We start from the raw sequence: 10378 nt of genomic DNA, 5'->3' as shown, positions 1-10378 counted from the left end.
AGTGCCTTCCTTGAGTGGCATGCCCACCCTTATTCTCTTTCCTATTTTTGTGGTGATATGGCATGTGACCATATGGTTGAAAAATATTGACTTGATATATCTTTGAAAGATTTTATGGAAAGATTGAATAGACTTATGTTATTTTATAGTATGCACAATATTTTGATTAAATTTATTTTATCTAATTTATATTGATGGGAAAATAGTTTAGGAAAGGGAATAAAGGTTTATGCACCTTCCATAATGTTGATGACCAGCTATGAAATGGATGGCTCAGATCTCTTATCCCACATGTCACCATTGATCGACGGTCTATGTTCAATCTCACAAGAAGATGCAAGCTAAAGAAAACCCCCAGAAACCCTAATCTTATTCAAGTCTATAAAAAATAGATTGTATCTACTCAAAATCTCTACACCTTATCTTACTAGTTCTCTTTTAAGAAAGTGTCTCTCTCTCATGTTTGATCTCTCTCCCACATTGTGTAAAGGGGCTACGAGTTTAGGCTATAAAGTTCTTCTCTATCTCATCTCTTAACTATGGATTTATGGCTACAGGTTTTAGGGTTACCAAAAAGAGAATCTAACTGTCTCAAACTAGGTTGCTAAGGGAATTCACCTAGGGTTTGAGTTTGTGATAAAAGGGGTTCATGTTCCATTGGTGTGGCTTGGTCCAAACTTGCTTTTCCGGTTTAAGATTTAAGCAAGATCATCGATCCCGCTCCATCGGATGGTGGTGACTCGGTGTGGGGTGTAATAAGCCCGATTGAGGTAATCTCCGGTACTCTTCTTTTTTATTTCTTGCAATCTTATCTTTTATTTTTAAGCATAGTGCATAGTTATTTCCATAGCATCAAGTTTTAAGATCTTGGTTTTATTGTTATGTTGATTTTATTTTGAAGTATATGTTAATGTAACAAGACCACCTGTAAGTGATCTTTCGCCAAAACAAAAGGGGTGAAATTAAAAATAAAAAATTTATTATTCCCCGATAAAAGATCGCGTAGGTCTTTCTTTCAATACAATCCCAATATTCTTTGGGAAACTCTTTTTACTTTAAATAAACAATTGATCAAACATAATTTATTATGGAACTCTGAGATACCTAACTCTGGAACACTAAACTGAATCTTGATCTCTCCTTCAGGCTCAATGGGAAGCATTAAACATGATATAATACGTGCCTCTTCTTCTTCATAATTGACTTTTGAATTTTCAAGCTCTTTTGGGATATCAATATCTTTTAAACTGAAATTTACCTCTTTATCCTCTTCTACCTCCAATTGTAATCTACTCTATTGATCTTGTAACATTTGTTATACTTGTTAAGACCTTCCATAAGGTTTTGTTTGGCTTTTTCAAGTTCTTGGCATAATCGCTTGAATATTTGATTTATAAGACCCACAAATTATCATTAGTAGTTTGTAAAAGTATCGTAATGGTTGGATATTCTTTACTTTGATACCACTTGATGCATGAAAAAAAATAAACAAAAAAATACATATAAAAAGTTGAGAGAGTATATCATATCTCTAGGTCTCCAAGGGAGTCCATCCCAAAGCTTTCTCAAATATCTTAGTTCCATAGGAAGGATGTACTCTCTTTTTTAAATACAACTAAAAAAGATATAATAAAAATATAATTAAAAAATCCCACAATGGAATCTCTCTCCCACATTTCACTCTTTATCTCTTAGTTTCATATAATTCTCTCACTCTCTCTCCCTCAAATCTTTCTTTAATGAAAGTTCCCATAAACTAAAAGTACTTATCTCTTAAAATTTTAAGATATCCTAACCAACCCAACCATATTAATCACTAGAATTAATAATTAAAAATAAATTTCTCATTCTATCCCTAAAATCTCTTATAAATGAAATCTCTACAACCATAAAAAACAAAAATAACCAACCGAACCATGATAATCATTGTAATTAATACTTAAAAATAAAATTCTCAATCTATCCTTGAAATCTCTATAATAATATATGAAATCGCTACCACCATAAAAAACAAAATAACCCTAAATCTAAAAATAGAAAAAACAAAAAAAAAACAAACCATTGTATCACCTCTTTCTTCACTCCCAATCCTGTAATGCCTCTCTCTCTTTCAAACTTCTTTCTTTTGTCCTTCTTCTGCCAAATTTGGTGGAGCTCCACCAATCATTGCTGAAAATTGCGGACTTTTCCCCAAACACATACAATGAGGAGCTTCTATCACACACTTTTGCTCTAAATTCCCTCTCCCTCTCTCTCTTCCCTCACAAACCCATAACCACTCTCTCTAAAACTTCATTCATATCCTTTGAACCCTTAACCTAAAAAAATCCATTTTTTCTCACGCTCTGGAACAGTGCCTCAAAGCTTCAAAACCTCACCAAAATCGTCAACCTCAACCTCTCACATAACTACCTAGTTAATCCATTTCTAGCCATGAAATTTAAAGAGGTCGAATATCTGAAACTCTGGCTTAACCTCTTCCATCTTGAAAAAAATCTTTATTGGGTCACAAATCTCCAATTATTTATGCTCTGGGTCTTACCAGATATGGTATAGGGATGAAATTAAGGAATTGAAGCCAAAAAGAGACTCATTTCTACTATTCTATCGATCTTCCAGACAATGAAATCATTTCTAATCTGGCTAATGTACGCAATAGAACACAATTTTGGTGGGTTTTGTAAAGAGTTACAGGCTTCTCTGAAGAGATTATGTATTTATTTTTCGTATGAATGTACAGACTTGTCTATTATAGACAAATTACAAATGAAAAATACAAAAATAAATCACAGATTCTTATACTATACCTAGGCTTACCATAAATATAAGATTTTATATCTACCATTTCCAAATATACATATTAAAATATACATCTTAGCTGAAGTTTGACCGGATATAATATATATTTTCCTTTCACACTCCCCCGCAAACTCAAGATGTTATGAAAGAGAACCGCTGGAGTTGAACACTAATTATGGAAATGAGCAGTTTGATCTTCAGGTGTATAGCATGATCAGTAGATGCAGTGGTTGCCATGCTCAGATTGCTTGATCAATACTAATTGTAGAAATGAGCAGTTGAATCTTTAAGTGTATAGCATGACCAGTAGATGCAGTGGTTGCCATACTCAGACTGCTTGATCAACAAACACAGAACTCACTTAGATTGCTTGATCAACAAGCACAGAACTCGGATTGCTTAATCAACAGTAATTATGGAAATGAGTAGTTGGATCTTTAGGTGTATAGCATGACCAGTAGATGCAACGGTTGTCATGCTCAGATTGCTTGATCAACAAGCATAGAATACAACGATATATCAACAACCCTCAGGAGCAGACGACCTCAGGAACTAAGGGCCATATCATAGTAGTCTCGATCAATCAGATAACAAATTTCAGACAAAGTAGACAGCTGAAAGAACAAAATGACACTTGAAAGAACCAATGTGGATCTGAGACGGATTCAACAGCTCACAGAATAGAACAGACATGACCAAGTAACATAACAAGCAAACTCGATCATACAACAAATTTTTAGAGTTTTTTTTTTTTTTTTTAAGTTTGAGATTCAGATGGTCAAAGAACATGATCAATTAATAGAGTAACATACTCGATCTTACAAACAAGAAGAGACAAAACAAAGACAAAATCAAAAGAATGCATGATTTTTTTTTGGGCTGGTTTTTCAGAAGGGTTTCAAAGGTTCAATGACAATATTAGATCATAGTGGTTTAGACAGATTGGGACTCTGAGAGCAAGATCCAGAGGCAAAAATAAACAGGGGGGTGGTTTTTCAGATGGGGCAGATCGACCATTTTCAGATGCCCATTTTTCAGAGGTGGTTTTAGAGGAAGATTTCATATGAGATGGGAGTAGTTTGAACAAAATCGGAGGTTCACAGAGAGGCTGCATGCGCTAAGCTCATAGAGGGATGTCTCCCAGACCATAGAAAGAGAAACCTAATGGGCAATGGCCAATGGCCAACTCACAACACACAACAACGACAAGATCATAGAATGTGGTTGCTAACTTGGGGGCTTCTAATATAAATCATCGCTTGGAGGAGAACTTAATTGATGGACTCTTTATGAACTTTCAAGAGCAAACGATGCATTGTTGTGCTCAATGGGTTTGAAATAGTAGTCAATGCCGCTAGGGCAGAGAGTGAAAACTCAAACAAGCAAACTGCTTACATCAAGCAAACAGATGGAAATCGCATCACGGAAGCAACTCGCCAAGGAAGCAGCTTGCCACTAAGGTTGATCTCAATTAAGCTCTAGCGACTGGTGATGGGAAGGAATGGCAGGTGACGTCAATGGATGGCAGATGACGTCGGTGGCTGAGGAGCAGAGCAGCAACAACTCTCTTGCTGAGGAGAAGAGCAGCATCAATTCTCTTGCTAGGGTGAGCTCAAATATGATACCGAGGAGCAAATATTGAGAGTTAAAACATGCAGTGTTGTTTGTTAGGCAGAGAGTCAAAACACAACAGAAGTTACACTGACTGGGTGAGCAATAGACTCGTCTTGAAAATTATCGACAATGCTTCAGGGACAAGGAATAGACACAACGAATATGAACCTGATACCATATGAAGAGTCTCAGGTTTCTTTGAAGAGACTCAGTGTTCATTAATCGTATGAATGCACAAACTTGTCTTTTGTAGACAAATTACAAATGACAATAATAGAATATAAATCATAGATACCTAAATCTTACCAAAATTACCATAAAGTACAAATACTCTACCAACCCTTCCCATAAATACTAATTGCAATATATACACATGCGAATTGAATTTCAAACCCAAACTAGAAGCTTCAAATGCAGATTGAATTTTCGATGGTTATCTCAACTATCTTTCTCTCTCTCTTTCAATCTCTCCCTCTCTCTTCCCCATCTTAGAGAAATGGGCATGTGGATTCCCCCAAATTACAATGATGTTTCGCTTTCTGCCCTCATTCTCTTCTGCTTCGTCTTCATCTCCACCCCCTTCTTTGTAGCAAGAATCCTCATTAACTATTCAGCTTTCTGAAAGAGGAAATCTTAAGCCGAGAGGCTTGGCAGTCAATCAACCCTGGCCTTCCTTTTCTCCTCTTCTAATTTTTCCAATGCATCTAGATAGGGTTGAGAGATTTGGAACTCCTGCAATCACTGAGATTGATGATGAAGCAAGGAAGAAAGCATAGTTGGATAGGTTTGGTACTGGAGCAATAGTTAGAGTAAGAGAAAAGCACGAAAGAATAGCTATATGGACTAAAAAATGCTTCAAATGAATAAGCACATATAAGCATTGGCAAGTAGTAAAAGTAATTTTTGAATAACAATGATGCCATTGGGTCTATTTTTCATGATGATGTGAAGCGATTGGAAAGAAGGAACAAAGATCCCATGGTTCCACGGCTCAATCAGACGGGATATCATCGAGGAATAACAGATTAACATACTCAATCGAGGAATAAAATATTAAGACTCGATCGCACATGAATGGACATGATGAATATGAATCTGACAATGATACTATATGAAGAGTATCAGGTTTCTTTGAAGAGACTTTCTGTTCATTTATCATATGAATGTACAAACTTGTCTTTTACAGACAAATTACAGATGAGAAAATATATAAATAAATCACAGATTCCTATATTATACGCAGACTTACCATAAATACAGATATAGATAACAATAATAGAAATGAATCATATACTATACCTAAACCATACGCAAACTTACCATAAAGTACATATACTTTACCAACCCTTCCCATATAACTAATTGTAATATATACTTTTTATATTAACTTGATATAAAATATACGCTTTTCTTTTCACAGGTTTTAATGTTTTTTTGCAATGAACTAAGCTTTGATGTAGGTGAGAGAGAGAGAGAGAGAGAGAGAGAGAGAGAGAGAAAGAGAGAGAGAGAGAGAGGAAAAAGCAAGAAAAAGAGTACCGGATTTCTTTTTAGGGTAACAAGATTTAGGAGCAAAGTGGAAAAATATGAGTAACCAAATGGATATAGATATGGGATCTTGATCCAACAGTTAATGGCTCAATTCACTTTAAACATATGTATTTTCAATACACAGGATCATTCCCCATTTTTAATTATTTTTCAGCTTTTATATAATCATTTTTTATTGGGGAGATGGTCCCACCTCAACCCCAGGGGCAACACAGACCATGATATACAGGCTGCTCTTCTCTCTTATTTACAGGTGGTTCTTTCACAAAAGGAATTTTACATCTCGAAGTGGGATCTTTCTCAAGCAAAAGAGAGACGTTTTCTTTTTGAACGTTAAGCAAGCAAGATAAAAATGATCATGTTACTACTTTAAATTGTTCTTTGGTCTTGAGTTCATTCCATTATGGTGCGTAAGATTCTCCAAAATATTGCAAATGGCTCGTAATTCATAATGATTCAACCAAAAAAAAAAAAAAAAAAGGAAGACTAGTGATTTTAAATTTTTACTTTAAAAAAGGACCTCACCTAAATTAAATGTCAAACACCGCAAACAAAAAAAGAAATAAAAAAAATTCAAACACCAAAAGGAATTCACCTCATTAAATCTAAAAAAGAGGGTGGACTTCACCTAATTGGAATGTGTTGTTTCTCTAGTTTTATAAGAGCAAGAGAGAAGTGAGAGCCTTGCTTGTCTGCTACTTTTTCATTTTGATAGAATGGGGTGTTTATTAAAGGGTGCAGTTTGCATACGGATGCATCCATCGGTGTAGAGGTAAGGTGCACCTTCAAATTTTATTATGGTATATAATTTTGATGTAAAATGTTTTTAGGATTATCTCAAATCTATTTTTACATCTAATTATAAAATTTGAAATTTTAAAAATGGTTAAAATCAAGTTGATTATAAACATATGAAAATCTTAAAAATGGACGGTGTAGATAATATGTTGTAAAATGCACTATTTCTGAGACTTAAATTTTTTTTGTTTTTCATAGTCATACATCTCGATATCTAGATGATCAATCTGAAAGAAAGACCTATGTGATCTTTTGTTCGGAAAATACATTTTTAAAAAAAAAAATAATAATAATCACCCCTTATAATTTTGGCAACAAGATCACTCACAGATGGTATTATTACAAACAATAGAAATTTCAAAACAAAATAAATCTACTTGATGCCATTCATACAACCTAATACTGTGTTTGAGAATATAAAATAAAAGAACTTAACAAATAAAAGAAAAGATGCCGAAGATTACCTCAATCGGGCTTTTTACACTCCACATCGAGTCACCACATCCAATGGCGCGGGATCTGTAGTCTAATTTCAATCTGGAACCGAGATAGCTAATTTTGGCTAAAGTAGATAGCTACCCCTTAAAAACTCTACTAAAACTTTAACCCACAAAATTAACTTAGATCGAGAGAGGAGAGAGAGTAACACTTAAAATTTGAAGAGAGCAAATTAGAGAGAGAAAGATGGAGGAGAGAGAGTGGGGTGTGCCCCTCTAGGAGAGAGAGAGGTTATGGGAGAGAGAGGTTTTATTAAGATTGGGGAGCGCACCTCTATTTATAGTGAATATTTAGGTTTAAAGGTTTTTTAGGGTTTTCCCATAGTTTGCCTCTTTCATGAGATTGAATCTAGATCGTTGATTAAGGCGACTTGTGGGGTGAGAGATCTGAGCCATCCATTCTATAGATGGGCTATCAACATTATGGAACGTGCTTGGACAATTAACCCCTTCCTTAAACCATTTTCCCATCAATATATTTATAAATATCATGCATTCTATAAAATTGCACAATCCATGTCACATATTCGATAAGGATATGTCAAATAATCTCAAGTGGATAAATACTACCAAATATAAATAAGATAAAATCCATATCAATTAAAATTGACCATATCTCTTTAAAACAAACTTGCTACAAAATAGATAAAGCCATGGTCAATCTATCCCGTCCAAGATTTGTCTACATGCCACAAATCAAACTAACCTTATTTTAAAAGCAAACACGAGAATCCAAAGAGGGTGGGGCGTGCCACCCTTTTATGGCATATGTGGGCCCCCACCCACATGCCACATGGTGGGCACATGTGCACTATGGGTCCCCATAGAATTTTATAAAAAAAAAAATTATTTTTAAAATTGAATATAACAATTTAAAATATATATTTGATTTTTTGTAACTTTGTAAGAACAATAACTGTATTTTTATAAGTAAAAAAATCACAAATAAAATATTGAAAGATTCATAAAAAAATTCAAATAATAAAACTAAAATCATTTCAATAATAAAATGAACACAATTAAATTAATATGATGGGAAATGATCCATATGGTTTTAAGAATATAATCTGTAATAACGGGGTACTCCACCTTCAACTATGGACTACAGACCATACTAGCTTTATCAAACCGACCTAGTATTTTTCATGACCAACAGTCCAAGCAGGGGCTCATTAGCGGTTCACCAAAGTCAGGTCGATGAATCAAGGGGTCACAATCCCAGTCTCTGGATTACAGGTCGTCCCCTAGAGATGAGTCAAGGTCACTACGATCTGATGCGACCATAGCTCTATGGTGCATAGGGATATCTCTCGCACATGCATACGCTTCACCCACAGGTGGATATCTGGCTTTCCCGAACGATCTATCAATATACATGCCGTGTGATGGAACATGGATTAGGTTTTGGCCTTGTCTCAGTAGGTCTACTATCACACACAAGGGTTACACAGTCCCTTGGCTCACTCATCTAGGCATAAGCTCCGACCTCATCAAGGGCTAAACCAAAACCCTCTTCGGTTAATTTTTTATGCCCAGGTACCTTGGGTTTCTAACCGTCTGGCCTAGATCGATAAGCATAGTCCAGTATAAGCAAACATCATTTGTTTAGTATGGTCCTCGAGGGACCACATTCCCACTAAGTTTACGTTTTACTATAAAAGTATTTCAATACACAGCCTTTAAAGGCCACATAAACCTAACACAATCAAAGGGTAAAACTTCCTTTTTCGATGGATTTTTTAGGAGCATCCGTAGTTGTACATTATAAGGTAGCATACTTATATAAACTTTTTCCTTCATTAAATTCGTGCTCTCATTGAGTTTATTCTAGATAAAGATCAATCAGATCCATTTTATAATTCATTTCAACTATAAATATTTTTTTTGTAAAATAATAAAAAGCATAATACAATACCACTGTTTTTTGGAACTTAAAAGCTAGATTTTAAAGGAATTTCAATTATTTTTTCAATTTTTTATTGCCTAATAGGGCCGATCTGGCGAATCCATCGATTTGAAATGCCGATCCAGCAATCCATACCAATTTTTGAGATGGGCGATCATGGATAGTGATCCGTTTGTTTAAACATTGCATTTGCACAATTAACGCATACAGAGAGAGAGAGAGAGAGAGAGAGAGAGAGTCTTTAGTGAGTTAGCTAAGGGACTATTGAGGAGAAACCTTCAAAATGTTGGCACGTGTAGTCATGGGCCTCGCGTTGTCATTCTTATTTCAATTAGTAGAATCTCACTAGAAATACATTGATTAATAAAAGTTTTCGTAAAAATAATATTATATCTAAAACTAATTATGTTCTAAGTGATTTTCTTTTTTAAAGGGTCAAGTTGTTGGGAGGACAAGCATATTCCGAATTTTTGGGAGGGCCATTTATAAAAAAACTTGTTGAGGGAATAAGAACGTTAGACTCCTATTTTTCTTATATCACATAAACTTCTGAGCTTTCTGATAACTTGATCTCCCTCTAAAAGTTCTTAGAAAAAAGACACGAGCTTTACAATCCCCATGCCCACGTAATCCCTCTCAAATCATCCTTGCATCCAATATTTGTTTTCATTGGTATAAGAGCCAACCAAAGTTCCTCTTCTTCGTTATCTTTATAATTATAATAAGGTTTCTTGAATTTACAGCTAGTTTACTTAAGTACAAATTGCGCTTAATATTGACTTTGCATCACACTGTAAACTTATTTAAAACCTTAATCTTAATGAGCAAACCTGTTGGTGTTGTTTCCTTCTCTTCCACAAGGTCCACCATGCCTTGTTTCATTATTGATTCTTATGCTTGATAATTGCCATCCACTCATGAACGGGCATCCTCTCTCTCTTTATTTTGTTTACTAAAATAAAACAAAACACTAACTACTGTTTCAATGTTTACTTGCCTTAAAACATAAGGTACACAAGTTTATTTTGTTTTATTTATTTCCTGTTTATGCGATACACACGAATTCATTTTGAACCATATATGGTGCATAGTAGTGGTACAAGCGCAGATTGCTAAATTTCGTATTACTTATTTTATAACCTTTGCATATGAAAGTTGAATGTTATGTCAAACAGATTTATATGAAACTTTAATGTGATATCAATTGGATATA

Source organism: Amborella trichopoda, chromosome 12, assembly GCF_054954075.1.
Source record: "Amborella trichopoda isolate Santa Cruz 75 chromosome 12, AtrichopodaSantaCruz75HAP2 v2.0, whole genome shotgun sequence".
Classification (NCBI taxonomy): domain Eukaryota; kingdom Viridiplantae; phylum Streptophyta; class Magnoliopsida; order Amborellales; family Amborellaceae; genus Amborella; species Amborella trichopoda.
Note: the sequence above shows the minus strand (reverse complement) of the source record.